At 42.7% G+C, this 19,441-nt stretch overlaps 1 protein-coding gene across 1 annotated transcript in view; it reads left to right on the forward strand.

Annotated features, from left to right (window-relative positions):
- The window catches only part of DLC1 (DLC1 Rho GTPase activating protein), a 407,289-nt gene that overhangs the window by 1,225 nt on the left and 386,623 nt on the right, over positions 1-19,441 (forward strand). The window lies entirely within an intron of this gene.

Genomic DNA, 19,441 nt, shown 5'->3' on the forward strand with positions numbered 1-19,441 from the left:
AGTGACATAGTCCCGACTTTTTCTTAGCTAATCTTTGAGAAACAATTTGAAAATATAAGCATTTGCCTATTTTATTTATAAGATATAAATATGTTTACTGTGTGAATTTGGTATGTTCCTTAATCAGTTTCCTTTCAAGAATACATTTTTATTCATCTGTTTGTGTTGCTCATCGTGGTTGAGTCAGTAAGCACCAGCAGAGCTTTCCACTCTCTCTGTGAGATTTTTTTGTTGGTTCCAGAGATCCAAGTGATATTTGCAGCAATACGAGATCCTTGTTTAAAGGAGATGGCGGATGCAAGGAGGAGATTGCAGCAAACTTAAAATGTTCCAAAATGGTTTATGTCATTGATGCTGTGAAGTGCACCAAACAACAGTCTGAATCCCATGAGAAATAGTTCTTGCAAAACAAAAACAAAAAAATGCCACTCATCTATTGAAAGTGGATGCCCTTGACATTTTGCAATTTTAAAGTGACAAAAGAAAGCTCAACTGGCTCTTCGGACAGGGAAAACAAGAATTATTCCAAAATTTCAAGGGCCAGGTCCTAAAATCTAAACGGGCAAAAAATTGCTTTTGACTTCCAAGGGAGGAGTTCTGCTGGCAATGAGACCACAGGATTCCATTCCAAATCTGGCTATGCTACCTATGTTACATAGTCTCACTAATATTCAGTGCCTCACTGCAGACACTTCTCTCTCGCATTTATTGACAACATCCAGAATGAGGAGCAACACCCAGCCCTTTTGTCTTTTTCAGAAATCTGGTTTCTATAAATTGTGGTTTTAACATCAGATGAGATCTGTAGTGTCTGTTTCACTAAATCAAAACTGCTTAAGTAAGAACCAAGATATCCAAACCCCTCTATGCCAACACAGCATCCTGAGTTGCTGGCCATCACTCCCTTGTGTACACTGTTTGGTAATATTAACACTCAATAAGATGGTGTTATGTTTGGAAGCCACAAGTGACTTTTCCAAAAGGCTCTTGCAAGTTTCAAACCCCATCTTACTTTAGCATGAAATGGTATAATTCAGAACTCTGTAATGTTTCTTAAATTCTATCTCAGCATTTGTTACCATGACTTTGTTAGAAATAAGAAGATGAGACTTAACTGCCTGACCAGCAGTAATTACCCTGAAATTTACCCCCTAGTGCATGTTTTTTAAAAAAGACAGGCAGCATTTCCATCCAAAAAGCACATCACAGCACTGACTTACTGAGGTTGTCTTAAGCTATTATGAAGTTGTCAGCAGTTCTGCTTTCAGTGCATCACTTCAGTTTTTTATCAAATAACATTGCTGATATTGGCCTGCACATTTAGACGAATTCATTTTATAATGTGTTTTTAAGATCATATCATTATTATTTTAAAATGACTAAATGCTGTGGTATGGCTAATAATGCCCACATGGGATTGCGATGCAATGTGATCAGAAGCATGATTCTGGTACTTCCAGCTGATGTGTATATGCATTGACGTGTATAAGTGTAATAGGAATATATTACATACTAGACCTGTGTGAAACGGCACCATTTTGTTTTGACTTCTGTTTCACCATTTTGATGGGACACTTTTGTTTCAAGTTTCATTTAATTTTGAAGCACTGCTCTGTTTCATTTCATCAAAACTGTTTTGATGTTTCGCCCATAGGCTATAATGGGGAATCATGAAACTGCCTATAACTTTGTCATCTACAGCTTTGTCATTTCTTGCCTGATGTGTATGAAAACAGCAGGGAGGGTAGCCCCTGCTGAGGCCACAAAGCCTGTCAAGTTTCAAGGAGATAGGTTCAGGGGTTTCTGGAAAACTGCACCTCAAGCTGCTGACAAGCAAAACTCGTGTCATGTGTGTGTGTTAAGGTGCAGTGGAGTGAAAACCACAAGCATGGTAGCCCCTGCTGAGGCCATGAAGGCTGCCAGGTTTCAAGGATATAGGTGCAGGGGTTTCTGGGAAACTGCACCTTGAGCTGCTGACAAGCAAAACTCGTGACATAAGTGACTCTGTGTGTGTGTGTGTGTGTGTGTGTGTGTGTGTGTGTGTGTGTGTGTGTGTGTGCGTGTGTGTGTCTTAAGGCACAGCTGTTTTTCCATTCCTCCCCCAGAGCACTGGGGTTGGAAGGGACCTCAGGGAAGGATCACAATCACTGGCCAGCTACACAGTCAATATCAGAGCAGTCCTTCCCCCCTCTTCCCCCTCCCTCTTGTTACTTTCTGTTTCGCAGCAAGTGAGTCCAGCTTCGAAACTCAAACATTTCAAAACTTTCAAAATGTTTTGAGTGCCCTTGTTTCATTTCAAACCTGTTTCAAAGCCTTTCATTTCATTTCATTTTGATTTTGCTGTTTCGAGCTCAAAACAAGTCGAAACAGCATAGATATGAAACACCCAGTGAAATTTTGCACAGCCCTATTACATACCTGGTAGATGCAGGATGTAGCACAAGAGTATATTTGTGGCCTGTGTATATAACAATGGGATTTAAAAAATAAGAGTCTTAAAGATGCTAGCAAGGTTGTGGTGCAATGGGGCGGTACTGAACTGAAAGAAGGGGTAAAGCCAAGTTGCTGTAAAGGGAAAAAGTATCAGGGTGAGGGGCAGTCACTTAAAAAGGTGAGTATCCCCCATATTAAGGAAACTGAAGAGGACTTTGTGTTGCAGTGAAAAGAAGGAGTTTACAAGTCTCAGAAAATGAGCCTTGATTAAAGGAACCTTTTTTATCCAATCCTTGTATACATATGGTAAAAGGAAAGAATGCTAATCTGTTGCTGCTTCTTCATATTATCTCTCTAGGTTTCACTTTGAAAATGGTGTTCCTTCTTTGAGGACTTATCACTTAAATGTAATCATATGTTTTTGTAGAAGAAGTATTACCTGCTTTTAGCACTAATAATGTCTAATACAAAATGTCCCACTGTTTATAAACCACTTTTATACTAGAACAAAACATTAGGAAAAAAACAGAGTTGAAACCAAATCTATCCATAAAAGTCAAGTGTTTGCTTTCCAGTGACTAGAAGGCTTAAGGAATTGGTAATGGGATACAGAGCCTTTTCTCTCAAGGTCAGAAGTTCAAATCTAGCCCAAATACTGTAGCTGGAGATTGTAACATACCAATCTTTGATGGATGTTCAAGGTCCAATGTGAAATAAAGTTGAGGGTCTCAATCAAGTGACAAATATATAAGTGCCCATTTCACTAGAAAACCACATAGCAGGCACTTAGGACCAAATTGCAATGGTATTAATAGTAAATATGCATGGATGGCTTATCATATTTTTAAAGAGTACCTAACTTCTTTTCATTTCAATAGAATATAGGCACTTAGACACCATTGGTTGCCAGTATTCCTAAGGTACCTAAATACTTTTAAAATTATGGCTCCAAATGATATTTCTTAGTTGTTTCAGTTGAGAAACCAAGGAATAGACATATCCAGTGAGCTGCCTTCTTACCTTTAGGCTGCATATAGACATTCTGGAAGATTAGGGGGAGGTTAAATCATATTTAAAATAGCCGTCTGATCTAAGATAAATCAGGATGGGGGGCTACTGGGGAGATTTTGGGGCAAGCAGGCTCCAGGGGGCAAGTGGGATCCACAGGGGATCTGGGGGGCAGGTGGGGTCCATGGAGGAGACTGAGGTCAGGCAGAGTCCTGGGGGGGAGTTGCTGGGGTCTGGGAGGGTTTGGCAGGATCAGGGGGCTTTGGCAGGATCAGGGAGTTCTCTCCCCCATTCCCACCAGGATGAGGGGCCATTTTTATTCTCCAAACCCCCCACCCCCACACAAACAACCTCCCCCAGCAAACCTACCACCCATCCCTCCCTCTCCTCCTGCCCCTCCCCCATACAAACTAACTTCCTCAGCTCCCAGCTTTGGCAAATGCTGATAAAATTGACACCAGAAGTAACTTGTGGGTTGTGGGGCTTGGTGGGGGGGTATGGCTACTCCAGTGGCGGAGCTTTCTGTCTGGGAGAGAGGGCTCGGGGGAGGGCGTAGGAAAAGTGTAGCCCTGGGGTTGAGGCCACAGGCTGGTCTTTTGCAGTCCTGGGGCTGAGCTGGGAACTGTACAGAAGTTCAGTTAGATAGGTCTCACTGGACCCAAGCTAAATTAGACTACCTCGGAAGTACACTTAACTTAGATTGTCCTGGCCATTTTTAGATTGATACAACTGTCTGAACTTCTGTACAGTTTGTATGTAGATCCACCTAACTACTGTAAGATCCACACCTGGGTAAACTGAGATCAGGTGGCCATTTTTAATGCAATCTAACCTCCCCCTAACCTTTCCAAATGTCTGTATACAGCCATAGAGTTGCTCCCTGAAAATCCAGATTGAGGCTCACCAGTGTGATAGAGTGGGGGGAATCTTGTTCTGTCTACTGTTGTGCCCCCATTGTAAAGAAACACAAGATTTTAGCCTCCAAGGCTGCCACTTTGGCATCTTTTACCAACACTAACTTCATTTTAATTAAATGCTTTGTTTGTGAAAGACATACTGGAGCAGTTTCAATTATGAAAAGCAATTATTATAAATAGTCAGGAGCAGTTGTTCTCATGCTTTTCCCAATTCTTAAATTTGCTTTCTCCTTGAGTCATAGGAAGTAGATGAACTTTCTAGTTGTGTAACTTGACCCACTTTTTCACATTTTCTGAAGGAGACTTATGGAACAATAGCAGGGCCTTAGGTTGTGGCACGGCAGTTGATTATGATGGTGTTTGAATAGTTTATTTCACTTTGTGTTTTTATATTGATTGCAAGATGCATTATCATGGTAGGATTTCCAAAACATGGGTCTGATGCCTATTAGCATTAGTGCACATCTAAAGATTAAATGACTAAATATGCATTGTCAGTCTAATTACTGCCTTTGCAAGTTTGCACCATTTAAAGAAAAAAGTTGTAATTGTTTAAAAAATAATAGCTTCAGTGGAAAATAAGAGTACATCCCTGATTATCCAGAGGTCTGAAGAAATACCCAAAATTAATGGATAATTAAGATTGATGGCAGATCAGACTTTGAAGTGTCTTTTCACTGAGAACAAACATCAAAGCCTGCATAGGCCAGCCTCCTTAGTTATAGGGAACTGGCTGCCTTCCTCAAGTCTTGCCAGCTCTGATTTTCCCTCTGGAACTTATTAGCTCTGAAGGGCAGTAGCACAAATTCACATTCCATTAACATATTCTCTTGTGCAGCTCAGTCTATAGAGTAAGGCTCTGCAGTATTTCAGCTTTTCTTACATTGACCAGACATTCAACCAGACCTTGTAGGACATACGGAACATTTGGAAATGTGGAAGTTGGTTAACCAAGTTTTGGATAATGAAGAGTTCACTGTGGAGTTATGCATCTCCTGACTGTAGGGTTTCCATAAAATTTCTGTCTTCTCAGGCTATATTTGATTTCAATGCCAGTTATAAATGAAAAGGAATCTATAGAATGGCTCAGTCAAGAAGCTGTAGAAAGTTAAGGACAGTTTAATTGTTGACTAAATTGAAAAGGTTTGCCTTTTTCAGGATACTTCTAAAATGTACATGACTGGGACTGAAATCTACATCTCTGGTTGGAGTATAGAATTTCAGCCTTCAGAGAGCTTTTCCTCTGGCTGACAAATTAGGTGCCCTTCTAAGTTACCACCATAAGAGAACAATAATGGAGCATGAATAGAGGCTCTTATTTCAGATGCCTATTCAGAACTCAGCAGTAGAAAAACTATGTATATTTGTGCCTCAAGGGGAAAAAATCTGATTGTCATCCCCAAACTATAAAGTTAGGAAGCACATTTTGGTAATGGGAAAGTACAACATATTTGTGTACATTTTTAGTGTTGCCTTCATTGCAGTTGTTTCTGAGAAGCAAGGACTGCCTATTCCACATAGTAATAGCTTTAGCCTTCCAGCCTTTTCCCCTTCCGTTAAAATTTCAAAAGAAGGCTGATCAGGGGTTTAATCACCTAATGAATGTAATAGTTTACATGGTTTTGTGCAGAATAAAACAGGATATCTTTTTAACCACATCATAATTGAAATTAGGAATGGATATCCCAGACGTGGTCTGTCTATATGGGAAAATGAGCATACTACCTACTGTGAAATATGCTATTCTGTAATATCTATTCCTGATTAGCTCTTTATGTAGAGTCTATTAATTTGGGAATGAGAATGTCTACATGGCATGCTATTTCAAAACAATTACTCTTTATATTCAGATCCTACCTCATTCAGAAAACATTTCCATAGGTAGACAAGACCTTCATAGGATGATTTGACTGAGGTGAGTTTGAGGCGTTTGGGGAGAATGTAACCTTATGAGCAGTGCTGGATTTTGTATAAATGGATTTTGCTAAATTGATTCCTGTTGGTCAGTGTTAACACTAGCTAATTGTTATTTTCTTGCATTTTCCAAGAGGCCTAAGGGAATTAAATGTTTGATTTCCACTGTAAATTCATGAGAATTGGGCACCTAAGTCACTTAAGCTTCTTTGAATAATGCCAACCCTTTCATATAACTAGTGAGTCGCATAGAGATCATAGTGTATAACACATGGAATGCAAATAAAAAGTGTTGGATTAGAATTATGGGCTAAATTTGTAACCAAGGTATAGGGGTGTAGGTTGTAGCCGTGTTGGTCTAAGGACATAGGCAGACAAGGTTCCTTGGGTGAATTTGATATCGTTTATTAGACCAATTATTATTATTAGTTGGTCTAATAAAAGATATCAAATTCACCCAAGGAACCTTGTCTAACTAAGGTATATGCATTTATCTACCAAACAGCACCTCTACGTACCCCATAGCCAACATCACATGGCGGCTGTACAGGCCAAATCCAGTCTATAGGCAATGAATCTGACACCCTTGTTCCAGAAAAAACAATTTGTATTTACAACAGTAAGAGATGGTTCTGAGTCTAGCACCATTGAACTACATATTAAAAATGTAGCAGGAATAATTGAAAGACCCTGCAACTGTAATGCATTCAGAGGGCAATTTAGAATTCATGGGTGCATCCACACACACAGGCACATGAGCTTGCAGCAGCTCAAATAGGAGCGGCACGAATATAAGCAGGGATGTTTGCCTCAGCACACATGTCCAGATGTGCACTTCGGTGTAGGGCAAGTTGTGCCACTTGGGGCAAAATAACCCTGCCCATCTCCTGCTAGATCTGTGCTGACCCCAGCAGTATAAAAACCTGCCCTGGTGAGCAGCTCAGGGCTACTTGCCCTCAGGAACGTCTGAGGCCCAGCTACTTGGTATCTGGGGACACTACTCCTTGTGCTAGCTGGACTGCGTGCCCCAGCGGTGCCCTGGGGTGGCCCCTGCCCCCTCTACCCACTGCAGCAGTCTGGTAGTGGGGGCTGCTGCCTGGCTGTGACCTGCTGCCACCTGTGACAGCATCCATCCCCTTGGACTTGTGGCCCCAAGGCTGTGCTTTTGCCAGACCTGGATGGGGTGCCCCTGCTCTGCCATCTGGGTAGCTGTCACCCAAAAGATGTGCTCCTTGTGGTGGCCCACTCTGAAATGTCCAAGTGTGTCCTCTTGGCCCCAAATGGCCAAGAGGTCAGCCACCTCATCTGCCCTCTAGCTGGGTCCCCAGTGCTGACCGTAGACAGGCTCCTCTGCCTGGGACTCGCCACTTGTCTCATCAGCAGAGATCCTGGTGTTCCCTATTTAAAAATTGCAAAATCTTTGATAAGACACTCAAATTCTCTCATTAAAATACCCAAAATAGTGTTCTTTCACTATTAAAATGAAATGCCATTATCCCTGAGAATATAGTCCCTCCGCAGAGGCTACAACTCCCCCCACAGGGGCCAAAGTCCCCCCGCAGGCCCGCCCTCAGGGCCCAGATTCCCCCCACATGGCCCACAACTCACCTGCAGCAGCAGCCCATTGGGGCACTCAGGGCCCTCCTGGCAAAGCTTCCCCCCATGGCATGGGGCAGCACGACTTGGCCCCAGCTGCCTGGCATCCATCAGTGCTTGTGGCAAATCGCATGGGCCTGGCCTGGCTCAGCATGGTGCTGTGCATCTTTGGGCAGCTCTGGGCTGCTCAAGCTGTCACCTGGGACCCTGCATCACTCATAGACTGGGTGTCATACCAGCCTGGGTCCTACCTCTGGTGGCAGTGCTGCTGGATCCGCAGTGTGTGCGGTAAGAAAGCACTGATGGGACCCAGCCCAGTGCGGTACAATAGCATGCCTTTACACAGAAGCGAGAGGTGCAGCTCCATGATGCACAGCTCCTGTGCAAAGGTACACTAGCTGTCCAGCCTGGGCCAGGTCAGGCCACCAGGGTGCGTTTTCCATGAGGTTAAGGTGGTGATGCACCATGGCCCATTGTAAAGACAGTGCCACGACCATGCATTGCCGCCTGCGCCTCATGGAAAACATGTCCCACCACCTGACAACCTGAACCATGCAGCTAGCATGCCTTTGCACAGGAGCCATGTGTCTTAGAGCCACGCCTCCCGCTCCTGTGCAAAGGCACGCTAGTGGGCTACACTGCACCAGGCCAGGTCAGGACCTATGGTATGCTTTATGGAGGGGCTGGAGCAGGGGCTACCACATGCCTGCTCCCCGCCCCACCCCCAAGGCACCGGCAGCAGCAGCAGCCAACAGGGCTGTGGCCCAGCTGCAGGCACAGCTGGCAGCATCACAGCACTGTGTGACCCAGGCTATGTACATGCTGAATGGACCTGGCCCGGCCTGCTAGCACATGGCTTTCCCAGTCCTATCCAAAGCCATACACTAGCAGGCTAGGTCCATTCAGCATGTACAGAGCCTGGGTCACACAGCACCACATTGCTGCCAGCTGTGCCTGGAGCTGGGCCACAGCCGCACTGACTGCTGCTGCCAGCATCATGGGGGGCAGGTGGGGAGGCAGGCATGTGGAAGTCCCCACTCGATCCCCTCCACACACCCACTGACATGCCACATATCTCCCCCGACCACTCCTCTCAGCCCCCTGTGCCCCTGCCACTGCTCACACCTACCCACAGCCACCCACACCGATAAATCCCCCCACTCCCATGTCCCTACTTACCTGTGAAAGAAAGGATCGGAAAGATCCCGACCCTTCCTGTGCTTCTGCTTACCCCAACATGCTACGGGTTTGTGCACTGTGTGCTGGGGCAGCAGGAGCACCACGAAGATACTCTGGCCAGAAACCAGAGTGTCTCTCTGGAGAACCGGCTCCTGGGTTACCTCAGGGCATGGTTGGGGAATGTGCCCTGCCCTGCTTTTTTCCCCCATGTTTTATTTTGATACCTGGATATCCAGGTATAAAATGTTGAGCCCACATTGCAAATATGTAGAACAGGAAACAATTTTGTGCCCAACGTGCCTCTTGCTACATTTCAAACTGCTTTGAGATTCAGCAAGAGGCACATAGGGGCTCATCTGGACATGCCCCATGAGTCCAAGAAAGTAGGACTGCTCTTACTTGTGGCAAGTAAGATGCAATGTGAATACAAAAGGAAGATCCAGACTATGAGAGATGATGTTAGCAGCATGAAGGACTGCTTATGATGTGCTCATAACAGAAAAAGATAGAAGAGACCTCTCTTTCTTTTTCCACATACCTAGGTAAAAAAGACGTGCAATCTGACTTTTACAGAGTTTTCAGAGGAAATCTAAAGCATAAGCCAGCTCACACTGGGTGCATTTACATGAGATGTTTACTACACAGTTGACTGTTTACACAGGAAACATCTCAGCATCTACACATGCACCCCTATTAGGATGCGCGTAACTAATAAACTCTGCAGCAGGGTAATACTTGTAAATACAAGTTTTTTGTGCACAGTAGTGCACGTGTAGACACTGAATGACTGGCTGAAGTGGGAGGATGCTTCAGTGCCAGGACTGCCTGTTGGCTAGCCCCATGCTGAAGCACCCTTGTACCCCATACAGCCCCTCCACAGTACACTGAGCCCAATTGGAGCACCCCTGGTCTGGCAGGGGGACCTCCCCAAACCCCCACCAGCCAGTGCTGCTGTGACCCGGCTCAATGTGCTACGGTCCAGACACATGTGCAGACTTGCCCGGGAGCTTCCAGGGAGCAATAAACTGCAGAGAATAAGCTCCTCAGTTTATTGCTGCCCCCTAATGGCACATGCAGACGTGCCCAGCCTGGAGTACATCTAGTCTACAAGGGTCAAATTTAACATAAAATCAAAGTTTTAACAATAGCACATAGAATAGTATAGGCAAGTGAACAAGTACACATCAAATTGCTGAGTTGCACAGGTTATGGTAATGGTGCATGCCCATATGCAAGTATTTTTGTCCATGTAATTAAATGTGATTGTCTTAGAACTTGTCATTTGTTCTTATAATTAGGTAGTCCTCAAAATATTACATATTATAAGTATCTGAAATGAGAAAATGCAAATAACATCACTGTCCTGAAAGACACTAGTTTCCTTTATCATCACAAACCAGGGTTTGCTGAAAGGTCTAAAATGCCTGAGCATTTTTCATAACTTTTCAGAAACCTCTGAACAGCCACAGAATCACTTAGTTATCATAAGCATGCTATTCTCACAGTATTTCTGGACAATCCTAAAACGGGGTCAGCTGGAAAATCTCCAACTACATGCTTTGTTCTAACACTTTTTAGGCCAGGTTCAGATAGTTTAGATAAACTTTGGAATAAATGTTTGAGCTTTTGCTTGCTTATCCAAACTGAACATGAACTCTGAACCTTTTGAGGTTTGCTTAAAGCATCTCTAATTTGAAGCCTCTGGGTTACTATACAGGTAATTATTTGTGCAATATTAATGCTTTATAAGATTAGAGGTGGTGAGATAAAATACTGGTTCATTTACTGTACTTGGTAAAATGAGATACTAGCTTGATGTAATTATTGGTTCTAGGAAGAGTAATTGTTGTATTGTATCTTCCTACTTGAAATGTTTGTTATGTCAGCAGTTTTCCTTTTTAAGAAATGTGGAGGCTTTAAGAATAGGAAAGAATTGACTTTCTTTTAGGCCTGTGAGGCTTTAAGTATAGCTGAGCAAACTATGCACAGTGAACAATTTATTGGATAAATTTATCCATTTTATCATAAGCTGTCCAGGACCAGGACAGTTTTTTATTTAATTTTTTGGAAATAAGAAATTATTGGATGACCAGGTTAGGCAAACAGATTTCACTTCATGAACTGCTTTATGCTATTTGCTATGCCTGTTGCTATTTGTATTTCACTTATTCTGTGAAAAGGCTACTCCTGGTGGTCTTCCCCTTAAAAATTGTGTTTGTGGTGTGAGGCATGGGCAACTGTTGCCTCCTGATCCTGGGTGGGCACCAGTGGCTGATTGTCGACACGGAGGGGGGGGGGGGGGGGGCGGCCCCCCCGCACGGGAGGAGGAAGTGCCATCGGCAAACCCAGAAGTACCATTGGCACTTCTCTTGGTGACCCAACAATCTCAGGGGGAGCACCGTCCGTTGCCCCCCACTCCGTGGCTGGTGGCAGCCGATCTCATGTGCCCCACCTATGTGTCGCCTATGGTGTGAGGGCTGGTCCTTCCCACACACAGCATTTGTTTTTATCATGCATCTTGCACCCCCAACTCCCTGCTTTCTATGTAGGTGAAGTGAGTGAATCAAATGCTTTAACTGCATTAAATGCTTAGGCAGCAGTATCAGTAGCAACCAATCACAACAGCATTTGATTGAATAGAGAGCACAGTATAGTATTTATTCAGACTCTGATCTTCTGCTGTTCTGTTTCTCTGACTTCTAAAAAGTGAACCTCTGTGTAACATTCAGAGACAAGCCACTTTGTCACATGATTTGATATATTTAAACAGGAAATAATTTCAGCAGCAGCAAATCAAAGGGTATGTTTTCATTGAAGGGTTTACCTGGGTCAGCCCTGCCTGCCAACAAGGTGCTCAAGTTATAATAATGTAGTTATATCCACACTGGCATTTCATTGTGGATTTTGCACTAGGCATATCCCAGAGTTCTGACCACATCATCAAACTCAGCAAAGCATAGCAAGCTGATTGAGCATCCAAGTGGAGGTATGCTGACCATAGTTAGCCTCAAGGAGACAGGAGTTGGCATGGGTGAAGGTAAGGGTCTTGCCTGCCCAGGGTGCCATGCTTTTTGGAGCAGATCCTTATGACCCATTCACACCCTGGCCCCAATACATACATATTGTGCCTGCTTGTCAGAGACATCATTCTGTTTGCCCCATTCATCCCTAACCCCCAGATACACTGTTTTGTGCCACACTGTGCTGCCCAACTCCTGTGGTTAGGCAGGGGCAGTGCAGGGTTTCCCTTGTTGTGGCAAAGACTTCCAGCAGGAGAGGGGGTTGGCACTTTCTCATAGTCAGCACCTGGGGTGGGTGCCCTGCTCACCCTGCCCTAGTTATTCTACTGAAACTGAGCCATCATGAGAATTGTTTTGTGAAAAAAATTATTTGTCCTTCCCAGTTTCCTGTGTGGAGCAGTATTAACTGCTGCTAGGCAAACTAAAGCACTTCAGACTTTGCACACTCCTCGGTGCTTTCTGCTTCAGCCAATTCCAAGGCATGGATCTAGCTCAGGGCAGTGAACTGCTACTTCTATTGGCTGTATTGTTATTGTAGTAGGAGATACAGTACAGGTTTTCCCTTGCTTTATGCAGGTTCTGTATGTGCGAATTCGCTTGTATGCGATGACCCTTTTTATACCAAAAATTTGTTATATTCAAGGTAAATTCACTCTTATGCGATCAGTGTGGTGGAAGCCCACAATCAGCTGCTTTGTGCAGTGCATTGTGGGAGTGACATGCACCAAAATAGTCTTCTGTGTGGATCTGTGCTTCTCACTCATTGTCGGCGACATGTGTTTCTGTAGTTGCCATCCCCACTTTCACCGCCAGCCTGTGCTTGTGTGCAGCGTCTGCTGTTGGTGAGTACCAAAATTGTCTTGTAAAAGTGATAGAAATGGGTCTAGAAGTCAGTACAGTTGGGGTCTTGGACCATATCCCTATTTGTTACATAGTAAAGTGGGTTCCCTTTATGCAAATTTGAGTTATGTGCCATTTTCCAGGAAAGCATGTACCGCATAAAGCCAGGGAAACCCGTATAGGGCATTTCAGCAGTGGCATCCAGCAACAGAAGTTGGTGAGTCTTTGCAGATAAGCTGGTTGGTGTCTCTGAATTCCTTATTATGCTGCCAAGCACTTCAGGAGCAGAATCGCAAGCCGTGAATGATAGGTTTACAATGTCATGCAAATTTGGCACGTTCAGTGGTTCTAAAACTTCTGTATGAGTTGGTTTTGTGGAGTTGTGCGTTAAGATCTTGTCCCAACCCTCCAATGGGAGAATGTACAAATAAGGGAAGTATTACAAGTACAGAATGATGTGCCATTGTCATTTGGAAGTGCGATACCCTAGACCGCTATAGGTCAGTGGCCAACCTGTTGGATCAAGTGATGGTAGAAGTTTCTGAAGCAGTTTTTGTTGTTTTTCCATGGGTGAGAATCACTAATATGTTGAAATAATAGCTGACCTTAGAAGAATTAGTCAACATGGTATCATTGTTTGCTCACTAGAGGGTGTGTCTATATGTCACCGCATGGCATCCTTGCTATAATGCTGTGCTTTATAGTTTCATAGTTGGTAGGGTCAGAAGGGACCTGAGCAGATCATCAAGTCCGACCCCCTGCCATGGGCAGGAAAGAATGCTGGGGTCAAACGACCCCGGCAAGGTGTCTATCTAGCCTCCTTTTGAAGACCCCCAGGGTAGGAATGAGCACCACTTCCCTTGGAAGTTGGTTCCAGATCCTAGCTGCCCTGCCTCTGAAATAGTGCCTCCTGATATCTAGCCTGAATCTACTCTCAGTCAACTTATGGCCGTTATTCCTTGTTACTCCCAGTAGTGCTTGGAGGAACAGGGACTTTCCCATTGCCTGGTGGTCTCCCTTGGCCAGTTTATAGATGGCCACCAGATCCCCTCTCAGCCTTCTCTTGTGAAGGCTGAACAGGTTCAGGTCTCATAGTCTTTCCTCGTAGGGCCTCCCCTGCTGACCTGATCATGCGAGTGGCCCTCCTCTGGACCCTCTCGATGTTGTGACCCTCTCGATGTTGTCCACGTCCCTCCTGAAGTGCGGCGCCCAGAACTGGGCACAGTACTCCAACTGCGGCCTGACCAATGTCATATAGAGGGGGAGGATCACCTCCTTGGACCTGCTCGTGATGCATCTGTGGATGCATGACAGGGTGCAGTTAGCCTTCCTGACTGCGTCCCCACATTGGTGGCCCATGTTCATCTTGGAGTCTATAATGACTCCAAGATCCTTTTCTGCCTCAGTGCTGATGAGAGGGGAGTTCCCCAGCCTGTAGGTATGCTGCTGGTTCTTTCTCCCTAGGTGCAGTACCTTACACTTGTCAGTATTGAATCCCATCTTATTCTCATCCGTCCACCCCTGTAACCTGTCCAGATCCAATTGCAGCCTGTCCCTCCCTTCCAGGGTGCCCACTTCTCCCCACATCTTGGTGTCATCCACAAATTTGAACAAGGTGCTTTTCACCCCCTCGTCCAAGTCGCTGATGAAGATGTTGAACAATGCAGGCCCAAGGACCGAGCCCTGGGGGACCCCACTGCCCATATCTTTTTGGAAGTACTAAAGGACGACATAGCATGGGCATGTGTAGACCCACATGATCAGTACATTGCTGTAGCGCACTGTATGGTGACATAGTGCATTGCTATGTCACTGTAGGGTGATATGTAGACAAGCCCAGAAAAAGTGTTCTCTTTAGACTTGAATAATCTGTAAAATGAGGGTGATGGTGCTTCTTTTCTCCTCCTATTTGTCTATTTACACTGTAAAATGTTTTGGAGAGAAATTATCTCATGTACTGATACAGTATAATGGAGTTATGACAATGTAAGCATATAATTTAAGCATACATTTAAATCTAATGTAATGGGGGGGAATGTAACAAAGCAAATTCTTTCACCCACACTATGCTTCTTCAATAGAATAGATAACATACCTGAAAAGACCAGAAAAGTAGAAATGTGAGCTTTGCTGTATCTTGAAGTGGCTTCAGGGAATCAAATTAATCTTTTTGGAGTCTCAGATCAGACCTGTGGACTAAGTAGGTTATCTTGAAGAATACGATAGCTACAGAAGATTTGTAATCCATTTCAAAATAAATTATCTTTAACTATTTGAAAAAGTACATATTTTTACACAATCCATGTTTTCCCAACCAAGATTAGTTTTAAGAAAACAGTCCTGGTACAAGCGTTAGAGTAGACTATTTCAATAAGGGAGAGAACTACTCTTTTTGCCAGCCAAGGGAGAGAACTCTTCTTGCCAGCCAGTCGTTCTCAGATTCTAGCGACTGCAAGTGATTCTTAAAATAAGAGTACTACAAAATGCTGAGAATTTTAAATGGTCAGTTTTTGGGTAGGATAACCATTCATCAGTATTTAAGCAGTTCAGTTTGAATTTAAGCATTTGTAGTCATATTGATTTCAGTGCTTACTACAATAGAAATGCTTATCATAAAACATTTGGAAAAAGAAACTTTCTTGCCAAAAAATTCTTGTTGTTCGTCTGTGCTACATTTAGAAAACTACACTCAGAGTACCAGGGGGATATATATTGTACAAATAGATATCTACAGAAAAATGTGTCACACACGTCATTTTATTGCTTTTCAGACCTAATATCTTGATTATTTTCAGCCCTGGCATTTGGGTCAAGTTTGTAGGTGTATAGCAAACATATATCTGGCACATTTGTTTTCCAAAAAGAGTGCCCAAAAAGGGAGATTTCTTTTCACTTTTGTGTTTGGTTGTTAAAATGATGCTTTTTGTTTAACTCTGTCACTCTCACTAATTTTCATTTTCAAACCAAGTTTCTGAAGGCCTTGCAGAAGCTTAGGGATCTGTTCTTCAGTTAGCTGAGGTACATAATTATATTAACCTGTGTTATACGTATGAACTTGTGCATTATCAAGAATAGATTAGGACAGTACAAGTTATGAGAGCTTGTTAGAAGGTTCAATGTGATCAAAGCGTCTCAGAGTTACATTCCACAGCATTACGATGAACTATTACAGAAATGGACTGTTGCTTCACCACAAAGAATTTGCTGTGTTGCACATTACCATTAAACAGCTATAATTTTAAAGGCATCAGTGAGAGTGTAGCAGAAGCTACAAGTAAAGCTAATTTCAATATTACAACATATTTTTTAAAATAAAATAAAACATTTTATTCTATTTTGGATTTTGTAATAAATGTTTGTTTCTCACTTCTACATTAAAAAAAACAACTTACTTTCTAAATATATCCAAGAAATGTTGAAAAAGGTGTGGTTCAAAAGTATAAAGTAATTTAACTACCAAAATAGTTGGACCTAAAATAAAATAATTTCTCTACTTTAACTATAATAACTAATTTATTTACTAGAATGTATAGGTTAAGGGGCACTGCTTTCAACGTAATCAGATCACCATGTAATTTTCCTTACAGCTTACACAAAAATGTAGCATAAATATTATCTCTGTCCACTTAGAAGCTAAAGAACGTTTTCCCACAGACTTCCATTGTGTTTGGATTGCAGCATGATGAATTCCAAACAATCTGAAAAGTATTTAAAACAAGCCCTGAACAGAAAACAGTCATTAGTGGGATGATTGCCAGGCCATTACAGTATAACCTTTATGCAAATTTTACTTTGACACATTTTTGTGACAGTGCTGAGCTATAAATTTTAGAGATTGGCAATTTTGTCTAGACTGCAAAACAAGGGCCATGACTGTTACATATCAAGTTATGCATCAGTGGGGTTTTAGCTGCCTAAAATGGTAATAAATGTATTTGTGTTTATACATGGTTTGTGGTCACCCACCAGCATCCACTGAAGCGAGTTTAGGAACTTTCAGGAATTGCTGTATTGAGCCACGATTTAATGCAGTGTTGCTCAAACTTTTGGCCCCACAGGCCGGATGAGTGATGAGGAGCTGGTTTGCAGACTGGTTCAGGTCCCACGTGGCCTCAGCTGGCATCCATGTGGTCGGACCAGGTCCTATGCTACCCCAGCTCTGCACACCAGGATCGGGCCCTGGGGCCCTGCACATAGGTATCAGGCCCCATGCCACCCCTGTGTGCCAGGATCAGGTCCTGTGTGCTAGGATCCTGTTCTGGAGCTTCACGTCACCCCAACCCCCAGCTTCAGGCACTGGTATTGAGTGTTGGGGCCCCATGCCACCCCTGCCTGGCCCTGCATGCTGGGATCAGGCCCCATGGCACCATGGGTACCCAATGTAACACGCAGGGCCAAAGGAGAGTGGTGCCAGATCTGACCTGTAGGTCAGGGTTCAGCACGTCTGCTTTACTATAATTAACATGCAATGGTTGCCAAAAATTTGTCACAGTTTGAAAAAATTGTGAGGAAAGAATTAATACGAAGAAATGTTTTCAGTCTTTTATCTTTTTTTAATGGATGTAAAGATATAAGTCCTGATCAAAAATGATGAATCACAGCTGACTTGATCGATCCCACGTGAAATTTAAATTTTAAGTTTTAGCTCATTTGTAATAGGCAATCACCTCACTAAATAACACTGTAACTGGCATTAATACCAATCTTGTTGGTGGTCTTACCTGAAACACCAAGGACTGAGAATGCACACTACATTAAACTTCAGCAGATGGGAGGAAAGATGAAAGTGTGGATAATCCATCATGAGTTAGAAGACTTCATCACTACTTAAACTAAACAGTGTAAGAAAAGCAATGCAAGTTTTTTCATTGGTTTCAACACCATATCTCCATTTTTTTACATTTTGTTTTTCTAATTTATTTTTAGTAAAATGTCCCAGTTGATTTCTAAATATCATTGAATAGGCAAGTAAGTGAATACATGCTATGAAGAAGATTATGGCCTGATGCTTGAACAGAATGAAATTTAGTATACAAAATGACAGCATTTTATTCAGTGCCTCATTTTTTTTATAGTTAATCTATTTAATTTCAGTGAAGCTTCATTTGGAAATTCAGAAATAAGCCCAAATTCAAGATGCTAAAAATTGAAATTTACATAAAAACTTACTGTTTAATATTTCATAACTTAATGTAATATCAGTGTTTGTTTCTATCCTTGTGTACACTATATTATAAAGAGCTACATGGAAATATTTAGCCTTACAAGACAGCCATTGTAAGGCTTATTTATTATATATATTTCACTTAACCTTCAAAAGGACTCGAGTAATTCCCAAGGCTTTGGGATAGTCCTTTGCAGAACACGTACAATTGTCCTGTCTATATATCTATTAAAATTATGAGGAATGGACAGGACACCTTGCCCAACAGAATGAAGCTAAGACATGAAACTGAAGAAGGCACGGTCTTAAAAAAAAAAAAGAAAAAGAAAAGAAAAAGGAAAGAAAATATTGGAAAGTTTGTATGGATTTGAGAGGTAGAAAAATAATATAATAACTTTTCACTTTAAATAAAGCAGTAACCTGGAAATCAGGATTACAATTCTCCTAAAAAATGTTAAAGTTGCATAGCTATATTTTGATCTCTTATTTGAAATTGTCAATGATAATTTAAACAGTTTTCTGAAAAAAGTACCCAAGGCTCATCGTATTTGTGGTGTCTGTTTATGTAATGTTATAGCAACTTTGCAATGTGCACATGTGACTCAGTGCTGAATGTCTGTTGAAGGATTCCCCCCTGTGACTGATCTGCCAAGTGTATGTGTTGTTACAACCTAGCACAGGAAAGTTTGACTCAAGAGATAGCTGGTCTGACTTTTAGTGCTGTTCATGTGCATTTCCATCTTCACACATGTTCCAGATACCAGTCGCACATTTTTATTTCAATTCAGAGAAGAATTACTTAGTTTTAATCTTAGTAATATTTGTAATATTTTAATATTTCAATAAATGTTGATCAGTAAAGAAGTAACAATTTGGGCCCCACACTTCAGGAAAGATATGGACAGTTTGGAAAGAGTCTAGTGGAGAACAACAAAAATGATAAGGGGTCTCGGAGGTATGACTTATGAGGAAAGGCTGAAAGAACTAAGGTTATTTAGCCTGGAGAAGAGAAGACTGATGGGGAGATTTGATAACAGTCTTCAAATACCTGAAGGGCACTTATAGGGCTCCTCCAGATGAGCACGCACATGCCTCTTGCTCCATCTGAAGCCCGTTTGAGATAGGGCAAGAGGCATGTGCAGGAATGAAAAAATGTTCCCCGCACTGCAAGTTTGCAGCACGGGGAGAAAATTAGAAAAAAATTAAGTTAAAAAAGGGGGGGGCAGGGCATGTTCCTCCATGGTCCTCCATGGCAGGCAACCAGAGGATGGGTCCTCCATGGAGATGCTCTGGAAGCCAAGAACATATCTGTGCTTGGCTTCAGCACCAGGGCTCCAGAGCTGTAAGTAAGGGGGAGGGGACTTTGGGCG

This window comes from Alligator sinensis, unplaced genomic scaffold (assembly GCF_000455745.1).
Source record: "Alligator sinensis unplaced genomic scaffold, ASM45574v1 scaffold516_1, whole genome shotgun sequence".
In the NCBI taxonomy this organism is placed as follows: Eukaryota; Metazoa; Chordata; order Crocodylia; family Alligatoridae; genus Alligator; species Alligator sinensis.